A 23059-nucleotide genomic window follows, 5' to 3' on the forward strand; every position below is an offset into this window, starting at 1 on the left:
AAGAAAGAAAATAAACAATTTTTCTATCTTTATAAAATGTCTTTATGTTCTATTCAGTGAATAGATAATTTGCAGCTTTTGACTCCTCTCATTGTGAGCATGTTCATAGCTATTTCAGCAGTGTTTTTTTTTTTTTTTCTTTTCATTTCCTCTATGGATTCTTGATGGAAGTAGCAGTAATTCCTATTGCTACATCAATGATTCTATTACGGAAAACTTGGTCAAAGATTTAACAACATTAAGCTAATAGAGATCTTAAAACCTGTCCTTCTCTTTGATGTAATATGCATCTCTGATTCTAACATCACAACTTCACAGAGAACATAAAAGCTTCATTTGGATCTTTAACTGTATAAGGATGAATCTTATCAGGCATACGATATTCTAGATAATCAAATTGATATTAATTCCACTACAAATGTTTCTAAATGTGGTTAAGAAGAATATAGTTACAAACTTGGAAATAAATCAGAGTGTGTATCAAGTTATTTTTACTTCATACTGGGACATTACTAAAAAACTTGCTAAAGAATTATTTAATTGTTGGAGAATAATGTTTGTCTTTGTTATTTACTATTTTATTAGAGATCAGATGCTATGAAGAGTCCTGTTAAATTGTAGATTTATGTCTGATAGGAATGATAACCCCAAGGGGTTTGGTTTTATTGTAATGGAGGACATTAACCAATTATATCTAACAGCAATCTTTTTCTAATACTCTTTTTTCTATTGCATTTACTGATGGGCTGATAAACTTTTGTTTCTCAAATGTTCTTGGAATCAGCATTACAATTTTACTTGTTCACTCTTTGATTAGTGAGTTGAATAAAACTTTTGACACGTTTGTTTCATATTCTTATGAGAATCATGTTCTTATATATTGAAAATTACACTTTGACAAATCAAGAAATTGTTTTCTCATATATTTCCTTTAAATATTTAATTAAAATATATTGCATGCTTACATGCTTTTAAAAATTACACTGAACAAATAAAGGAAATAAACATCTTTTATCCTCAAAATCCCCCCGACTCATAGAACTCATAGATAATTGTTATCAATTTGATTTATAATATTTTAGATCTCTTTTTAGAAAATGAATTACATATAAACTCTTATCTAAATACACACACACACACACACACACACACACACACAAAACCTGCCTTGTGCCATGCTCTAAAGATAAGATACTATTGCTTGTTTAGATGTTTTCAAATTCAGTGAAAAACATGGTATCTAGTTCTTTTTCAAAATGTATATTTTTCTCAACATGATAAAAGTTTAAGCATATTTTCAAGAGCATAGTAGTCTTTTATATTTGTTCTTCGCTGAAATACAGAGTTATACTCTATGTATATAGTTCTATTTAGTTGTCCTTTTGTAATTTATGTGAAGGAACTTACTATATGTTATGGATATTTGTCATTTTCAAAATACAAACTGCAAGTACTTTCTTTTTTTTTAAAGATTTTTTGATGTAGACCATTTCTAAAATCTTTATTGAATTTGTTACAATATTGTTTCTGTTTTATGTTTTGTTTTTTTGGCCACAAGACATGTGGGATGTTAGCTCCCCAACTAGTGATCTAACCCACACCCCCTGAATTGAAAGGTGAAGTCTCAACCACTGTACCACCAGGGAAGTCCCTGCAAGTACTTTCTTCTAGGTCATGTCTTGCTTAAAAATTATATTAATTTTGAATGTAAAGATACATTTGTTTTTTACCACCTGGAGGGGTGGGATAGGGAGGGTGGGAGGGAGATGCAAAAGGGAGGGGATATGGGAACATATGTATATGTATAACTGATTAAATTTGTTATAAAGCAGAAAAATAAAATTTAAAAAAGATACATTTGTTTTACTTTTTATTGTTGAAATGTGTCATTTGCTATATTTTTAAATTTTCTGTGTCTTTATATATAATGCTTAATTTTAAAATCTCAGATCACTAATATATTTATAAAAAAATTAACATAAAATTTTATTTATAATATATATTTTTGCAGTATTATTTAAGGATCTTTTTCATATAAAATGCCAATCATTCCAAAAGACTTAAATGCAGTTATTTTTTAAAAAGTGATTATATATGAAATCATATACAAGGCAATGTTCCTATTTATGCTTACTAAAGTTCCTGGACTCTGTTCCCTAGCATTGTAAAATTTATTTCCGATTAGGAAAACTAAAAACACTTCATATTGAAAATTCTGATATGACTCCACCTTTTTTTTAAATAGGTGAAGATATGTTCTCAGTTAGATATAAAACAAGTTGGCAATTGGCGAGAAACTGGGTACTGTCATACCTCAAATTTTCCCAGATTTTTAAGAAATAATTAAATGTAATCCAAGATACACCACCTCAGTCATTTTGGGGGATTTGCATTACATTCATTCAGAGGGAAGGGAGAGACTTAATTTCATATACATTAGAATAATGAAAAGTCACAAAATTAATTTAAAGTAAAAAGGAGATTATGACTTTGAATATCTTTAATGGTGTCCTGATGGGTTTTTAAGGGAGAATATTAGGATGTTTCTCTTTCTGTTTCTCCCTGTCTCTGTCTCTGCCTCTATCTGTCTACCTCTGTGAGATGATTTTTATTTTTTGAACTAAATAATGATTTTTCTTTTTTTTTAAAGAATGATTTTATTTTATTTTTTATTTCAAATAAAGCAGCTGACAAGGGATTAATCTCCAAAATATACAAAAAACTCATGCAGTTCAATATAAAAAAAAATCAAAAAATGGGCAGAAGACTTAAATAGACATTTCTCCAAAGAAGATATACAGATGATCAAGAAGCACATGAAAAGATGCTCAAGGACACTAATTATTAAAGAAATGCAAATCAAAACTGCAGTGAGTTATCACTTCACACCAGTCAGAATGGCCATCAACAAAAAGTCTACAAATAATAGAGAGAATGTGGAGAAAAGGCAACCCTTTTGCACTGTTGGTGGGAATGTAAACTGATACAATCACTATAGAGAACAGTATGGAGGTTCCTTAAAAAAAAAAACTGAACACAGAACTACCATATGGCCCAGGAATCCCACTACGGGGTATACACCATGAAAAAAAAAAACATAATTCAAAAAGACACATGCACCCAAATGTTCATTGCAGCACTATTTACAATAGCCAGGACGTGTAAGCAACCTAAGTGTCCATTGACAGATGAATGAATAAAGAAGATGTGGTATATATATATATATATATATATATATATATATATATATATATATATATATATATACAATGGAATATTACTCAGCTCTAAAAAGCATTAAAACTGGGTCACTTGTAGAGACATGGATGGACCTAGAGTTTGTCATACAGAGTGAAGTAAGTCAAAAAGAGAAAAACAAATATAGTGTATTAAAGCATATATATGGAATCTAGGTACAGGTGAACTTATTTGCAGGACAGGAATAGAGATGTAGATGTAGAGAATGGATGTGTGGACATGGGGGTTGGAAGGGGGATGGGATGAATTGGGAGATTGAGACTGACATATATACACTACCATGTGGAAAATAGATAGCTAGTGGGAACCTGCTATAAAGAATAGGAAGCTCAGCTAAGTGCTCTGTGGTGACCTAGATGGGTAGAATGGGGCTGGGAAGGAGGTCCAAGAGGGAGGGAATATATGTATACTTATAGATGATTCACTTCACTCTACAGCAGAAACTAACACAACATTGTAAAGCAATTATACTCCAATAATTAAAAAATAAAAAGAACCACACACACACACACAAGAGCCATTGGAAAGATTTGAGAGTTTTCACTGAAGTTAGAGAAGAGAAAGTAGAGAATTCAATAGTCTTTTGTACTTAATTTTTTTTTTTTTTTTTTTTTTTTTTTTTTTTGTGGTACCCAGGCCTCTCACTGTTGTGGCCTCTCCCGTTGTGGAGCACAGGCTCCGGATGCGCAGGCTCAGCGGCCATGGCTCACGGGCCCAGCCGCTCCGCGGCATATGGGATCCTCCCGGACCGGGGCACAAACCCGTATCCCCTGCATCGGCAGGCGGACTCTCAACCACTGCGCCACCAGGGAGGCCCCTTAATTTGTTTTTTAATCTCAGATTAATATTATAGTTTATAAAAATATTTTAAATCATTGATTTGTGAAGTCATAGGATTATTCAGTTCATTCAATTAATTATGAGAATATTTTATTGATCTATTGGTTATCACATTCCTAGGACAAGCTCTACTTGCTCATGATACATTATGCTTAATCAATTGCAATTAGGCTTTACATGCTAATGCTTTAATTTAAAAGTAAATGATACTTTGTAGTATCATTGGCTACAGATTAGTTTTATGTTTATCCTGTCCAGTTGTAGGTATTAGTGACATCTTACACTGAAAGACTGTGTTGAAAAGTTATCTTTTGCTATGATTTCAAAAAGTTTATATATTGTAGGACATAATTTTTGAAAGTTTGTTAGAATGCATTATAATACATTTTCCTTATTTTGTGGGTAGATTTTTGATAGCCTCTAAAATATCTTTAATTTTATGAAATTGTCCCTTGAGTTTCTGTGCCTATTCTTGAGTAATTTTATGCTATGTCATCCCACCAACTAAAAATATTAACCAAGATTCCCCCCAAATAAAAATATTAATCAAGATTTCCAAATTTATAATTTAATGTTTTCTATTCATCTGTGGTTATGCACCTCTCTAATTCTCTATCTTTTATAAGTTGTTATTTTAGTGATTGATATTACCTTTTCTGAAGACCTATATATTTTTTTCCAATCCAGCATAGACTTTATTAATTTCTGTTTTGATTATTCTCATCTTTATTAATTCCTTTCTTCAATTTTGTTCTGATATTTATTGCTATGATCTCTTCTTGCTTCTTAAGCTTACTTGTTATTTTCACTTTTTCTTGTACTCTAGTAATTTTTTTAAATGCCTCATTTTCAAAATTATTTCTTAGTCCAATATTCTGTTTTTATTATGCAGTGCTCTCAATGTACTTTATTTCCAAATAGCCCATAAATCATTTATTTTCTCATTAACCTAATAAATACATATGAAAATAGGTATGTGGGTATATATGTGTGGTGTCAGTAATCTTGGACTGAGAGCAACAGTATATATTTTAAGTTGTATAGCTTTAGTAAAACTAGCTCTAAAATTTCAATTTTTAATCAGAAAATAATAATAAAAAACAAATACATTCCAATTTTTAGTTTCATCTCCAGTGTGTTTTTACATTGATAGCTCTTGCAAATAAGAGGAACAAGCTTGGGACTACCCTAGTGGCACAGTGGTTAAGAATCCGCCTGCTAATGCATGGGAAGGGTTTCAGCCCTGGCCCAGGAAGATCCCACATGCTGCGGAGCAACCAAGCCCATGTGCCACAACTACTGAGCCTGCACTCTAAAGCCTATGAGCCACAACTTCTGAGCACACACACAGCAACTACTGAAGCCGATGAATCTAGAGCCCATGCTCCACAACAAGAGAAGCCACTGCAATGAGAAGCCTGTACACCACAGCGAAGAGTAACCCCCACTCGACACAACTAGAGAAAGCCCACACACAGCAACAAAGACAGAATGCAGCCAAAAAAAAAAAAAAGAAAGAAAGAAACAAGCTTGGAAAATAATTATTCCTAACTCTAATGTCTGAAAACTATAGGGTAGCAAAGATTGCCAAGATATCCACTTATCCATCAGATATAATGGATGTGTAAACACTTGCTACTACAATTAAGACCTGTATTGGCATGTTGTCTAAGGATGCTTTGATACTCCATGAAGCTGAATTAGCTCAGACTGATGACAGTTGTCAACAAATAGGGTGCTACTTTCAAATACTAATCCTACCATTCAATTAAGAACAGGAAGAGAGTTTCCTGGTAAAAAATATAAAATCTTCAATATCTGCCAACATTTTTTTTCCCAAGAGTGTTTGAATTATTTGGTATATATTGTACTACTGTAAAGCCTCTGATATCACTCTAATGATAATTAAAATGTATATAAAGTCACATTTTATTAGCTTCCCCTACACATTATTCATATAACATTATCTTGTGTTAATAAGAGGATCAAAAGTTGACATGATTTATATTTTTGCATAAGTTTTTTGGATGTATGTAGTAAGTCACACCATTTATGGGTATCAGTGAGACATCACCTACCTATCTAATTATTATTTTCAGTTTTGTTCTCATGTGTACACAAAATCTCTGTTTTTAATAAGAAGCATGCTACTTTTTATCAATTGTTTTGTATTGCAAATTCTCTCAAAACAGTGGTTTTATGGTTTTACCACTTTTTTTAGTAAAAGAAGCAAGGTTTTAAAGCCTTTCTTTCTTTCTTTCTTTCTTTCTTTCTTTCTTTCTTCCTTCCTTTTACATAGTTATTAAAGTGTATGTTAAGGAGTCTTCTATATCCACGCTTGATTGAGCCAAAGTGTTGTGAATAGAATAACTAAATAAGGCAATCTTCCCTGCCCCTGTAATTACTTACCTCTTGTCTGTAACTAACTGTTATCACAGCTGATAAGGCAAATTGATCATTGTTAATTAGTTAATTGCTGCAGGCTAGTGGACCTCAAACTTCATTTATATTAGAATAACCAGGGAAGATTTTTATTTGTTCCCCTCATCCCATGCTGCTCAGGAGAAATCTCAGATCAATAAAATAAGAATCCCTGGGGTGGACCCCAGTCAGCAGTGGTTTTTAGTGCTCATCAGGTTAATCAATGTGCAGATAAATTTAAGAAACAACTTACTATTTCCTAAATCTTAAATCTGATTCAGGGATAAATACGTTTTTAGAAAAATGTGTGTGTGCATCTGTGTGTCTGTGTGCTTAATCATTTTATCCCCACATTTTTCAATATTCCAAGCATTGTACCTCACATAGTGTAAGTTTTAAATTTTTGTTTATTAAAGCATCTATATATCTTGCACCTTTGTTTGGAGGGTAAGTGGTTAAGAAATTGTGGATCCTTGTGAGTATATTATCTTCCAAATCACAATTGGATAAGTTATATCTATGAACAATTAGAAAATTAGGAAGAAATGGAGGAGGAAATGAGAATAACTTTACAGTAAAGAAACCCCAAAACACTACCACAGCCAAATGGTCAAGTTTAACATCTATGATAAAGCCAGATTGATATGATGAGACAAAAATGAAATTTACCTCTGTGTACCTTCTCCCAAAAACACATAGTCCAAGTCTAACCATAACAGAAACATTAGAAAACTCCAAATAAAGGGACAGTCTACAAAATATTTGACCAGAACTCCTCAAAACTCTCTAGATCATCACAAACAAGGAAAGTATGAGAAACTCACAACAAAAGGAGTCTAAAGAGACATGATGACTAAATGTAATATCATATCTTGAATGGGATCCTAGGCAAGAAAAATGGACATTAGGTTAAAAAACTAAGGACATCTAAATAAAATATGGACATTAGTTAATAACACTCTATCATTATTGGTTCATTAATTGTGACAAATGTACCATACTAATATAAGGTGTTACTATGGGAAGTCTCTGCATTACCCTTCCAATTTTCAGTAAATCTAAAACCCTTATGAAATAAAAAAGTTTAAGGAGAGATAACAGAATACAGAAAAATCTTTATACCTACTTTATGAAGGTAATATTGAGATCAGCGTTACTTGTAAAAAAGAATATGAAATTATGAAATTACTTAATCTCTATACATCTTTTGAGTGGCACTGGAAATTTCTACTAATTAGAAATATTTCATGAGGTCCACTATGCCATAGACTTTCTCTGGGTTTTATCAGTCTTTGGCTTAACTAATAATTCTGATTAACTTCATGTGGATGATTTTCCAATCCATGTTTCTCCAGCCCTGCCTTCTCATATAATATAGAAAATCATATTTCTTTCTCCTGCAAATGCCTGTATAGATTTATTTATTTTATATTTGTAGAGCAGTAATATGCTAAGAATTGTATAAATCACTATGCCTCACTATCTTATCCAAAATAAATTTGTTGTTCTTTGCCTTTTCTCCCAGAAAAAATTCTGTATCTCTCAAAATTTCCCCAATTTTTCAACTTCAGAGTTAAATTATAGCTATTATTTTTCAAATCTTATAGCCTAAAGAAGTAACAAATCTTATTGATTTGCCCATAAAATATTTGTATATTTATCATTCATATGGATATCCTCCTCGACATCTTATGTGAGTTCTACAGCTACTGACATTTTCTTTAATAATATCTATGACCCCAGTTGTCTCTACCTTTAGTACAATCTCAACTTTCATTACCATATTTGCTCCACAAACAGCCTGCAATGGCTCCTTACTTCCTGGCAAAACAAGGAAGAATTTTGGATCTTGGCATTTAAAGTCTTTCATATTCTAACCCAGACTCTCAATCTTATTTCTTATTTTCCACAACATAAATGTATTGCACTCAAAGTTAGCATCTTATCAAATAAACCTGTTTATTTACATTCCTGCTATTGTGGCTTTTTGCCTTTTAAAAATTTTCACAGCAAATCCTCCCTCAAAATAATGGTTCTTTTCCTACTTCTGTGGTTTCTTCACTGGCTATTTTTCATTAGAATTCTAAATATTTTCTACCACAAATAATTTAGCCAAATTAGGTTATACCTTATTTTAGATGTTACTCAAAGTTGAATATAATCTTCTCAAAAACAGCTGTTGTTTAAAATGATTTTCAAATATCTGCCACCCTCCAAGGAGTTCTTTATGAAAATTTAAATGCCTCAGAGAGACATAAATAATTGTGACTAAGTTAACATGGATTTATACTCTAAGAGAGACAATATTTTTGTTTGTTTCTGAAGTATTTAATAGATTCTAGAGGGAATGGGAAATTAAATTGGGAAGAAAAATTCCAAAAATTGAGGAAATCAAGGGATAGGCAATGGAAGGCCAGAGTGAGAGATGAAAACAACTAAGTCACTAATTTGACAGCTCAAAACACACAGAAGAAAAGTAGGGAAACTGTAGTTGAGAAGTTCATGTGAACTATTCTAGTGTGTTCTCCTGTGAAAATATGAAATGCTCAGCTGTAGAATCCTGTTCATACATTAAAGGAGAAAATACATTGACTCCAATCCTTGCAGGACTCCTGACTAGATGTGTTTCCTTTGTCATCCAACTTTCAGGTTTTCTAACTATCAAAGAGAGTAAAAAAAACAGGTATCTTATATCTGAAGGATCTAATTGGGATTGCTAAGATTATTTATCCTGTACTTGAAATACTTCAGAGAAGTCTACATAGAATATATGACCTACTCTTGACTGGGACCTTAACTTTTCAGCTGATGCTTATATAGTTTTTTCTTAGATACAAATGATACATCTATGCTCAGAGCTCTCTGAAAGAAACACATAGGAATATTATGAGAGAGTAAATAAAGTGTAAAAATATATATATATTTTGAAGACAAATTCTGCTGTTGTCTAGCATTTGCATTTGATACCAAAAACATATGACCTAAAGGAATTTTCTTATATAAAAATGCAACTTTAGACTGAATATTTTTTTCTATAAATCTAGCTGCATTTAATAAGACATTAGGAGGATCTAATGTCTATGCGGGTTGAGGATGTCATCAAGAAAACAGGCAAGGATAATAGTAAAATACCAAGCACAACTTACTGACACTAGGCTCTTTTCTCTCAATAAAAACAATAGGTTGTGATGTTATTATTAGAAGCTGATATATGAAGAAATATTTCCATGGATTAGTATAGTTTTAAAAGGTTTCCATTTAAAGTCTAAGTTGATCATTTTGTACTGATAACATTGTGAATGTTTATTATCCTCTGGAAATAGTATTTTGCAAGTGTTTAGGACTAAATAGAATGAGTGACCCTGTGGTGGCAGAATCAACCAGTGAGTAATTCTAGGTGGTCAGAAGGTGAATGAGGATACCAGGTATCTGAGAAGTAGTTAAGAACATGCTTGAAGGAAACAGAGTGAGAGATAAAGTATGGGGAAGAAAAGATAGATATGGCTGACCTACTTAGGTCTTGGCAAATTGGTAAGAACTAATTAATCAGATATAACCAAACAGAATGGTAGGAATTTAAGTTGAGGATCAATCTGGTAAAGTATTATGAAAGAATGAACAATAAAGGAATATTTTTGGTCATTAATACTAAAGTCCAAAGTCAAATATCCACAGTATTCTCATTTGAAAATCTCCCATTTGGAGATGTATAATAGGGTCCACAAGCAAGTAAATGAATTTGTTATTCGAATGAAATCCAGCATTAAATTTAGCCTTTCAAAAGCCACACTCACCATCATGATACTAAGTACACATGTTGATGTACCTTTCAAGGCATGGCCTTATTTTTCAAGAATTTCAAGCAAACAGAAAAATCAAATGGGAAAAAAATATCTTCATTATGCTGAATATTTTCTGTTTGCTCCCTATATTTTCTGAGAGGATACTGTGTATGGACCACATCAACAGTTGACTTCTCTGTCTTGCTATTGTGTATTGACCAGTGGGAGGCACTGGCAGGAAATATGGAAGTGGGAAGAGAGTGAGGAAGGGTTATTTATTTGCCTGAAGTTCCCTGATAACATTCATGTGTTGTTGCTATACCTAGCAAAGACCACAAAATTTCTCCTTATAAAAGCTATCTTCATTGTTTTCTCCCTTTCCTTATCCCTCTAGGCCTAGTGTTAGTAATAGCTCCTTGCTGCTTCTAGTCTTGAAGTAATGCACTATCCTTTTGTTGTTGTTTTCCTAAATCCTGCCCACAAGTTTGTAAATAATCATTTTAATAGACTCTTCTCATTTACCTAAATTGAATGTGATGTATCTTTCCCATTGGGACCCTAAGTGATACAAGTATAAACCACAAAATCAAAAAGAATCTTATGTTAAATGCAAAAATCCCATGTATTTATTAAGAAAATGTATTGTTATTTAAGTAAAATTATAGTTATTATAATATCAAGAATTCAGATTTATAAAATTAGTACTTGAAAGTTATTGTAACTGTATGTCAGTATGAATTTAGTGATGAAAATGTCAAGTAAGATCAACAGCTAAGAACCTCAGTCACTAGATATCACACCATCAAATATCTCCAATTTGGCTGAGAGAAACAATTTCAGCATAGTCTTCACTACCACCCACCCATCCCCATCATCCCAGGTGACATTAGAGGGAAATTAGAGAAGAAAGAGGAATAATCAAATTTGGCAAGAGCAGTGTTCATAAATAAAAGTCAATTTCTTCCCTTCTCCAAAACAGAGACACAAAGGCTTCAGATGTAATGCATAAATATATAATTCACTAACCATACAATATTCTGATGTCCCTCTATTCTACCAAAAAAAAAAAATTGGGCAAGATATTTGTGAAGAAATTGTATTGAGGCAGGAGACAGATGGGCCCCCAGGGTAAATGGTTTGAGTCCGTTCCTTGTGAACTGATATTCCGAGACAGGTATAACAGGACAATTGAGAGAGGAGGCTGGGCCCTGCCCAGATAGAAGAAAAGATACCACATATTCTTCATTTTCGAAGTCAGGAGACCTCCCTGACTACACGTGTGCAGAAGGGCTCCTTGGAGGTCAAAAGGGGAGTGATGGTAACTGATGCCAAAAGATGCTCACTTACCCATAGGCCTCTTATCTGGAATCCATCTTGGCTAAGAGATGTGTGCACATACATAGGAAAATCCTGAGCTATACCAAATACAGACTTTGAAAAAGGCAAATCAAAATGATTGGCTAAAGGAAACCTGGAAGAAATGCCCCATAAAAGTGATTCAAACTGCCATGAGGGCATGGGTCTCTCTGAGCTCTCCCGTGCCTTTATCCATGCATACAATTTTCTTCTCTTAATCAATACTTTAGTTGTTTCACTACTTTCCATTTTTGTGGGAATTCTTTATCTGCAAAGCCATAGGGCCAGGACCTTGTCAGTGACCACTGGTCTATTGGCTAGGATTCAGTGCTCTCACTGTCGAGATCCAACCTCAATCACTGGCCAGGAACCGAAACCCTGCTTGGAGCCTCTGCAGGCTGAGGCCCCCTGAGATCAGTATGATTGAGAAGAGTCAAAATGAGAGGGAATGGTGATAATTCATCTTGGTTTCAAGGTTCAAGAGAGATACAGAATTAAGGTCTTATTGGTGTAAATATAGAACAAAATTGCAGAGACCCACAGAGGTATATAACTTAGAGAGCCCATGCTCTTAACCCAGTTAGAGTACTATAAACAAAAGTGATTAAAAAGACTAAAAATTATGAATTAAGAAGAGTATTATCATCCAGCAAGACGTTGGTAATATATGTTAGAATACACAAAACACAGACTGTGTACCTCCATTCACACTAGAAAATAGTGATACTTAGGAGCAAGGAGTATAATATAAGAATCACCCTATTGTGTTAGCTAAGAATGCTATTTATTATAAATCAGTGCTATATTATGAAGTTCCAGTCAAATGATATATATATATATATATATATATATATATATATATATATATACCCCATAACTGTATATTAATACCAATGACCAATATCCTATGGTTATAAACTTATGGAATATTCATACAGACTTCAAGCATATACATGAAACAGAGTTCAAGAGTAAGTTTGATATCGATATAAACACACTTAAAATGGAAATGCAATATTTTATGTAAACAAAGCCAAAAAAGTCTCATGCAACATATTTAATTGAATGTTATTCTATGATTCATTATTCTAATCATTCTTCAATTCTACCTAGTATTTCCATCTATAACATTGCTTTCCTATATTTATTTAAAATATTCAATTTATGAGTAAGTGGTTGTTTCATAAACTGTTGAAATCCACTATCAGTAGATTTCACTGTTAAAAAATCTTGTTTTTAAGGAAATGAAGTCTGGTACTATGAAATGACCACATAATTATCCTAAAATTTGGCTGTCTGTAACCACATGGTACACTTGTTCATGACAGCAGGTCATTATATATAAGAAGATGTATGGCTTATACAATGAACATTTATTTACTGCAGTTCTAGGGTCTACAAGTCGAAGGTCAGGATGACAGCAGTGGTTTCTGGTGAGAGCCCTTTCTCTGACTTGTAAACCACCCCCTTCTAACTGTGTGCTCACATGCTTTTCCTCTTCTTATAAGGGCACTAATCCCATGGTTAGGGCACCACCCATATAACCTCATCTAACCCTAATTACCTCCCAAAGGTCCCATCGCCAAATGTTTCACATTAGAGGTTAGGACTTGAACATATATATTTAAGGGAGACACAAACATTTCATTCATTGTAATATGACATGATTTTAATTCATACATTTTGTTAAAATTTATGCTTTAAAATGCCATTGTCATTGTATTTAGAAATCCAAAAAAAAAAACACAGTTGGTTTGTCAGTGTGCCTCTAAAAATGTCATGCTTACAATTTAAATATGTTTTCAGGATTTAAAACTTTTTTGAGATCAATTAAATTATTTCTTCTGATAATATGAGCATCATGCTGCATAGCTTTTATAATGTTTACATATTTCCTTTGGTTTACTTTAAATTGTGGCCAAAATGAAATTCCCCAGATGTTGTTCAGCTGCTGCCAAATTAGTTTAGTTTTGTTTTTTTAAGTCAAGTAATTTGTTGAGAAGAAAAACAGCAAAGACCAGAAGAGCTACTTCTTTCTATTTATTCTTTAAATGATCCTGGCTTGCCCATGTAAATTTGCATTGAGGATTCAATTAAAACCATGGCAGATGTCTGCCCTCTGCCTCTGGAATTTTTCTCTGCCACCTCCTACTTACCCTATCTGTCCCATTTTTAAAATTAATTCGCTCACTGACTTAAGTAAAATAAATTTGCCCCCAAACTTGTCTTGAATTCTTAATGAGTCATAATAATCCATGAAGGTTTGATTTTCAGTCTTCTTAGTAGATTACTTTATTTAAATAACACAGAGTTGATCCCCCCAAAACCAGCAGAACCAGATAATTTCAATACACTTGATTTTGATAATTTCAAATCTCTTGAGAATGAATGAAGGTATTATGGATATTCACTAGAGGGCAATAGCATAAATTGGAACTGTCTCTCATAAACCAGCTGGTGTGGTCATACTACAAAAGTCCAATTCTCACTTGATGATGTAAATAAATGAATGGTTATTCTAGATTTTCCACTATAAAAATACATTTTGTAATAAAAAAATAATAATACTCATTTCTGTGATGAGACTAAAATATTCTGGTTCCTAATAATGTGTTGACTTCAACATGAAATTGATTATTTTATCCTTACTAATATTTACTTTCATATTTTATGTTTGAGAACATTCACCTTCTGAAAAGGTTAGCTCAATTCTGCCTATAATTTTTTATCACATCAAGATAATCATTATTTAGAAAAACATTTAAAGCTAAATAAAGCTTATTCTCAATCCATAAAGTCTGACTAGAGAACATTGATTTTATTCACATAAAATGGAATTTGATACTATGTGTGTTTAATATAAGCTTTGGTGTATCAATGTTTCTTTACTTCTCAATTTTATTACAGTTAGATGTTCCTCTTTCTCACTTTTTGTTTTACTAATGACTTATACAAGTATTCTTCTATGGTCAAACAATTGAGAAACACCGTATTTTAGTACAAGTATAATATCACTCCTATAATGTTGCAAGAAGAAATATAATCAACAAAACTACATGATAAATAAGACATGAAGTTCATTTTTTAGATGGCCACAGCTAATTACCATCCTTTTCATTAACATCTATTTCTCACCCAGTTTAGAGTCAACTTCTTCTGTAGACAATAGAAAATGGTGCATTTAATATAGATAAGGGATCCACAAAAATTATATGAAGTGAAGTAGCAGTAGCATTACCTGGGCAGAAGGGCCAACGTCTCTGCTCTTAGACCCTAGGAGAGCATCTGGTTCTCAGTGAAAATACATGATGAAAATGAGGCTTCTTTCAAGAGTCTTAATCTTCCCATTTTTAGGGGTGGTATCTTCATGTCTTTTTCATGTTTTAAGTATAAGATATAGTGACAGAAATCTTATAAGATAAACACATTTTAAGAGATACTTGACAGAATTAGACTGAAATCAAATCATTACAGACATAATTGTATGACAATTCTCAATAATGAACTATTAGATAAGCTTTGTGTTTTAGAGCCAAATCCTAAGAATCATCTAAATCCAGATACCCTCTTTTATTAGTAAAGAAGTTTATTTAAATCATTTTTATTTAGCTAAAAAGAGAACTGAGAAGAAATATTTCTTTTTCTTATTATTAATACATATATATATATATCTCAATTCCTGTGTGAACTCTTCCATTTCAATCCAAATAATCCAAAAGCATAAAAATCAAAGTAAAATAAAGCACAAAAAACTCCCACAACTACAATTAAACTCTCATTATACCTGTCAAAAATAAAAAGACACAATTTAGAAGAATTCAGAAGGGAAAAAAGTAAAATGAACTCTAAATGTGTGTAACTAATTACCTCCCTTATAGACTAGACTAACATTTCTGCTAATTAATTCACTTAGAATTCAGAATCAACTAAGCCGTTTGTTAATAAATAAGGGTCCTTTTAAAGTGAATAAATGCTAAAGCTCTACAGTGCTCTCTATTCTACTGCCCCTAACATCAATATTATGTTGTAATAATTACTGAGGAACCAATGAATACTCATCACAAATAGTCTCCTCTTACCAAATGATGCATAACAGAGGCATGCAAAAGGTGTATGGAAATTTAAGCTAAGCTCTGTTTAATTTTTAGCATGGAGGGGAAGGCAGAGGAGCTAAAGTTGATATCCTGTATAGATCACCCATTTTTTTTCTGAAATAATTGAGCATAAAGGCCCAATGAAGCCTGATGACAACAAGTATGTATTTAGAGATACAGTATGTTAGATGAGACATCTTCAGTGCACTATCTCTAGAACAGTGCTATACAAATAAATTATAAAATGAGCCACACATGTGAGCCATGTTTTTAATTTTAAATTTTGTAGTAGACACATTAAAAAGTAAAAAGACGCATATATTTTATCCAACCCAATATATCCCAAATAATATAATTTCAGTAAAAAATTAATTTTATTGATAGAATATTTTGCATTTTTTCCATGTTAAGTCTTTAAAATTTGGTGTGTTGTTCAACAGCACATATGAATAAACACATTTCAATTGTAGATAGCCACATATAACTAGTGACTATTTTCCTGAATGACTCAAGTCTAGAACTAACTTTGTTTGGCTTGGGGCATGTGACAGTATATCTTAGCCCAGCTGCATGAGAAAAGAAAGAGTAATGAGTGAGTGAAAGAGCTGTTTTTCAAGTTATACAGGTACATAGTCCCTAGTTTTTTAGTAAAATGGAAGGGTGATAGTGGAAAAGAATTATGAAAACAAATAATTGGTCAATTTATCACTAACCCTGACAGCTTTGAGAGGGGAAAAAGGAGATGGTGGTGGTGGTCGTGGTAGTGAGGAGACATAGTAGGGTATCTACTCATGCAAAGATGGAAACTTGTTATTCCATTTTTACAATAGAAAGGTGAAAGAAGACATAAACTTGTGTGACTGTTTTAGCTGGCATGACCTACAGCAACCTATATTGAATTCTGGCTCCTTTTCTCTTCTGGGCCAGTCTTATTTAGGTGACTCTCATATTTCTGCACATCATGTAAGTAGGGACAATGACTTCCTTTTATTAAGTCTCTATTTTTAAGTATGTTTGTACAGCAAATTGCAGGGTTGCTTGTGCCCTTGGAAGACAAAAATTGTGTCTGTTGCTGGATTTGAGACAGGTGAGATTATTGACCATTATAAAAGATATAGGTATCCTGAACTCAAGATTCTTTTCCTGTAACACAACTCTTTGTATGTGCAGACATCACTTGGCCTCCTTTGTATGTTCTTGTGCAATTTGGGACAAGGTGAATGAATGCAATCATGAAGCTTCTTCTGGTTGTTCTATATTAAAGGCTTGTGTTTTCTGCCAGCATTCATGAAATTGTGTCCAGTTAACTTGCTAGTTTACAAACATAGTATAATTTCAGACCCTTCATATTCTTTAACACCATTGACTATTTTCTTCACCAAAATTTTCCATTATGAACACAGCAAGAAAGTTGAGCAATGAGTTTTATATGTGCAAAATGTTTAAGTGCTTAATTCACATGACAGGCAATCAGTCAATAAAATTTTCATTTAGTTTCTTCTATATTCTTAGCATTTTTTAAGCTCTATGGCTAAATAAAAATATATGACTCTGTAAAATATGATACAAAATGGCATGGTATACAATAAAATATAGCAGTCATGCTATCTCCTCTCAAGATGACAATCTAATTGCAAAATTAGTATGCGTATTTACAACAAAAACTTAGCAAATTAATAGTAAATACATATGAATACTAGAGCAATTTAGAAGACAAATTAACACTTCAAATTCAGTAAATGTATAAAAAAAGCTTTTATTCAGACTTAAAATTTGACAAGATTCTTGAGGGAAAATTATAGGAAAGTGCAAAGGAGAGGATAAGGTTACATACCCAAGAAAATGTATGGAAGAAACCTTGAATGTGAGAATTATTATACACAGATGTAGGTGGAAAACAATTGATCTTGAGGAGCAGGAGCAGGTGGAGATAAAACAAATTCACAGATTACAAATGACCTTTAATCTTAGTCTAAGGAGTTTTCTTCTCTTCATCCTGTAGTTAATAGTGAGTCATTGGAACTTTTTAAAATTATGAGTAAATGTAGTTTTAGGAAACTGAATCTCATATATTACATAATAAAGCAGTGTGATTTTTTTTTAAATATCCTAGAAAGTACTTGGTAAACCTGAGGTTAACATATATGACATTTTATAATATTAATTTTAATAAATATACTGATAGTTTTCTGAATTATATTCACACAATAAAAACCACCATTTTGCTCTATTGATTCACCATTGACAATATATTTTTAAAATGCATTAATGCACTCATAAAAATAACAAAACATGAAAGCAAAATTATAAGTTTTAGAGGAGAGTGCTTTTAGCTCAATGTAGTGTGTGACTAAATCCTTAACTAGTAAATTCATGTATGAATGGTAAAGAGATATTTTTATTTTCTCATAAGATTCAATGTATCAGTTCAGGAGATGAAGGAATAAGGAATAAAAATAGTTCTAATAAAGAAAAGGTAAATTAAAGAACATGTGAATTAACTACAGTTCTGTTTGCTTTTGTAAAATGTAATGGACTGCTCTAGAAAAATATTATTTCTTTGTCTTTAATTCTCAAATTGGTGTTTAAAGATTATGATTAAATTTCAGTTATGGGAGAGGAGATAGGGGGTTTTCAGACCAATGTCACTTCATAAGCAGAATATTTGATGATACTTAAAGGGTAGACCTGTAGGTAATGACCTTTTTCATATGTCCATTTCACTGAGTCTGAACATCTAAGGTTTATATTTATAAAACTTCATAGGCTTAGGTGAAGGAACACTTTGTCTCATGCTATCTCTGTGAATAATAATTTCATTTAAAACATAGAAAGTATACCTATTTGATTGACTTTAACATAAAATGCATTTAATAGCATAAGTACACAAAAAACAGATAAAAATCATGAGTGTAGATTCAAATTAGAAAGAAATTATATTTGTAATTGTTTCAGCCAGGAGCAAAAAAAATAAGCCATGTGGTATTTTGATCTCTGTAACATGGTAGCTAATTATTATTGGACTAAAAACAACAATTAGAATATTTTGCATATTTTGCTTACCTACATATGTCTGTGATAATTGTCAGTGAAGGAATTAAATGGTTCACTAGGTAATGGTTCACTAAGTATTGGAATTCAGCACTGCAATACCACAAAAAACAATTCTTGCTAATTGAAATGGGATGCATTAACTGCTTGGTAAAACAAAGATGTTCTTTGTTTTTCTATGACAAATGTGTACTGGTGAATATACTTAAATATTATGTTTATTTCACATTAGGATCATCAAAGAATTAACATTGGACAATTTAAATTCTTTCTACCCTGGTAGGTGAATTATATATTTAATTACAAGTGTGTGTTCGTGTGTTTGATATAGAAATATATTATATATAATATAAATAATTAAATATAATGCATATGTCTGTATCTACTCATAACTACATATAAATATTTATATACATATATATTTACATGAGTGTGTACATGTATTTCCTCACATAGATAAGTATTTATGGACATGGATAAGGATGAAAACAAATGCACAAGAACATATAGGAAATAAAACAGATGATCTCACTTCCACTGTAGTGGTAATTTCACTGCCCAGAGACCTCAACAAGCTGACTCATGCTCTGGGTACTACACCTTAGGGAGCCTCCCTTGTGGAATGCCTTTTGTAAAATGTTCTAAGTACCACTCTGGCACCTGGACCTATCTGGTTAGTAGAGATAGCCCCTGCATAATGAGGTGTAGATTTCATCTCCAGAAGCATGCTTTCCAAAACTGTCTATACCCTTCTCAAGTGGCTGGGACCAGTATGGAACAGTGTTGCCATTTGTGTAGGGTAATCTGAGAAGAATTGGACCCATGTGATACTATGCTTCTGTTTCTATATTCAGAGCACTCCACAACCCTCGACTCCATGTCTGTGGTAAACTAGATGCGACAGGGATCTTTGGATTCATGCCTATGTGGTCTTCCAGGAGGGTGGCTGGGTGAGCTGATCACACCCACTGGCCAGCCTGGTATTTCTTTCCCAGGATCAGAGGGCTGCCAGAATGTTGCAAAGATGCTGATTTTGGTTGACTCTCTAATAGGACGCTGGACAGGAATTAAATCCAACCATGTGTCCATGGGCTATACATATAGCCACTTCTGGTCACCTATGTTCTCCCTGAGGCAAGATCTGAGTTTCTTCAGTGGTCAGCTGTACAGAGCAGAGTAATAATTTCACAGTGGCCATATTTATTAGAGATAGCAATGTGATAGCAAGATAAAGTTTTTAGGACTTCCTCAGAATTTTGTGCTGACAATGTATTGGTTTAGGACTAGAGAGGGCTAAGAGAGGCCAATTTCTAAAAAGAAACACATTCTATAAGGACCATAGAAATTAAATATTAGTGTCAACTTAGTTTCTAGTTCTAGGTTAATATGGGCAGAGATATATGGCTTATAAATATATGTCAGTGCAAAGTGCAAGAAAGAGGTCTAAGAAGCAAAGGAAGGGTGGCTGGTCGTGGGGTGATCTTGTTTAATGTATAACCATGTACAGATTGGTGAAGTTTAGAAAGAAAATAATAATATTTAAATGTTAAATTATTCTTCTAAGAAGACCTTAGTTTAGTATTCCTGTTTCTGATTAATCTCTTACTAAAATCTGTCAACCTCTTAAGGATTTAGTGAACATTTATTTCCCCTTATATGTGTTTTTTTGAGAGACACTTGAAATGGCAGCCAGAAAAATGTACCTTTCCATTAGCATCAAAATCAAACTTTATTAGAAAACACAGATTAAAGAATTTCCCATCCTTTCTCTATGTACTTCTTATAAAGCTTGATCAGTGGATCTTGGTGAAATAAAGAGGAGCAGTACTCTTCCAATTCTCTAACGCTCTTTTGTTAGGTTAATTTTTTTAAAACCAAAACAAAAGTTTTATTTGAAAGCTATGTATGAATCATTAAAATCTTGGAATGATAAGGCAGGTGATATACAGACAAAACAGTTACTTTCTTTCTTCAGATTCTTCCTGAGTCTTCCAAAAAACAATCATCTGATTTCTGTAGGGTGTCTTCTGGAGTGATAGTTCTTCCACCAACCTATATGTAATTTACAAATCGTCTCTGCCCACTCAGGCCCTTATTTCCAGGGCAGCACCTAGGGAGCAGGAAACAGAGATAACACTTATAACTGAATTCCTGACATGTGCATTTACAATGCTGGGTGATTGGACTGCCTCTTACTGAGCTGAAATTTGAAGGAGCAGTTATAGAGTTGCAGTTGTGAACAGAGATGGAAAACAGTGCCTTCAATGACCTAATTCATTTTCCAATGAGGAGTTTAAGAAAATACCCAACAATTCTACTCTGGCTTCCAATCCCATGACTGGTTGATATAATAGGGTCACTGCCTTGTTTAGATTGGTTTTCTGGAATGGATTTACTTGCTAAGAATTCAACAAGCTGCAATCTGTCTCCTCTGATTTTACTCAGCCAGAGACGAAAATGAAGAAAGTATATTTAAACAAATGGGAAAATAAAAGATGCAGATTTTTGAGACTGAATATAGATTATGTGACCTCACAGAGCTCAGTAGCAAACTTGATATAATTTAGCATAAAGGAACATTCTTCTAGAAAAAAAACATAATTTCCCAAAAATGTGTAAATAGATGTACACCAACATATATCTTTATAGAGAAATTTATTATACAGTTCTCAGTTTACATTAAACTTACTCCACTGGCAAATGATGTCACTACATTCTCTCTCTCTCAAACACACACACACACACACAAACACTCAATACAGCGGTGTTTTAGTTCCCACTGCTACTCTTAAAGCTTAAAACGTGGGAACATACCAGTGGAAAATGAAATAAATTTAAGATATTACAGGTGATATATATAGAATAAGACCAAAGAAAATCTCTCTTAATGCAGTCTTTCGTACATTCAACATGAATACAGCATTTCATGTTGATGCTTGGAAACAAAAATAGGGCAAGCTCTTCATTGTACTTGGTATTACATAAGAAAATACACAAAAAGGCTTAATCCACCATAGTGAGGAGACTTGAGGATGATGCCACTTTCAATAGAAAATACAGATTTCTTAAACTTTGTGTTGTAACCTATTGGTGATTTTAGTAAGACTGCTAACACTTTCAGGGTAAATTTTCATATATTATATAGACATGGTGATTTTAGTAGGTAGATAATGTGGGAATGATATTCCAAATATGGAAATTGCCTACAATACTGAAGAGGAAGTACACCATCAATTGTTACAACTTTTCTAAACTTAAAACCTTTATTTTTAATCTCACTTTGATAGCCCAGGGCCCAGGTACTTTATACAAGTACAGTTTGCTTCATTATATTCTCGCATTAAACAAGCACAACCTGCATTTTCTATTTTCATTCACGAAAAGTTCTCATTATAGTTGATCTCTCTTTCCCACCCCCCTTCCTTCCTCCCTCCCTTCCTCTCTCCCTTTAATCTAATATTAAAGACGGCCAAATATCCTATTGAACTTTGTTCAACTCTGCCATTTCTGTAGCCCCTGCCTTAAATAAGACATCTATCTTCTGCCTATCCTGCCTATAGCAACTTCCTTAGTGACCTTCTTTTACTGCTAATGTGTTAATTTATCTTAAATATACTTATTTGAAAACACTTAAAAAAGCAAATACAAACACCTTTCAGCCTAGCCCATAGAGATCGTCTCAATCGATCTTGCAACTGAGTTATTGTTATAGATCAAGGTTAAGGACAGCTCTTCTGGGGTAGTGTTCTGTTACTGTAATATAGAGTTGGTATATTCTGTATCTCCAAGAACGTTTTTCTTTTTCTTTTTCTTCTTTTTTTTTTTCACTTATTTCCACCTAGGTTGTTAATTGTTTTCTTCCCCAAACCCTGGGAACCACATAGCATTGTAACATAGGACCAAATAGGAATAGGCAGAAAGAATATACAAACTAAATATATATCTGAAATTTTCACACTAAACAACAAAGTGTGCAAACCTAATTCATTCAGACAAAGATCTATCGAATTTTCATTAAGAACAAAAATTTTATGGATACATTCATAAATATCCTATAGTATTGTTTTATATCTTAATAAATCAATGCCCTTACCATAGGGAATACATCATTTTTCTCTGATAATATTTCTTATCTCCAAATGTACTCTGGCTGACATTAACATAGCTCTTCAAGCTTTCTTATAATTAAAGGTCACCTGGAATAACGTTCAAAAATGTATTTTTAACTTATTTTTTATCTTGATATTTAAAGTACAT

Source organism: Mesoplodon mirus (genome assembly GCF_964341445.2).
Source record: "Mesoplodon mirus genome assembly, chromosome: 14".
Taxonomy (NCBI): domain Eukaryota; kingdom Metazoa; phylum Chordata; class Mammalia; order Artiodactyla; family Ziphiidae; genus Mesoplodon; species Mesoplodon mirus.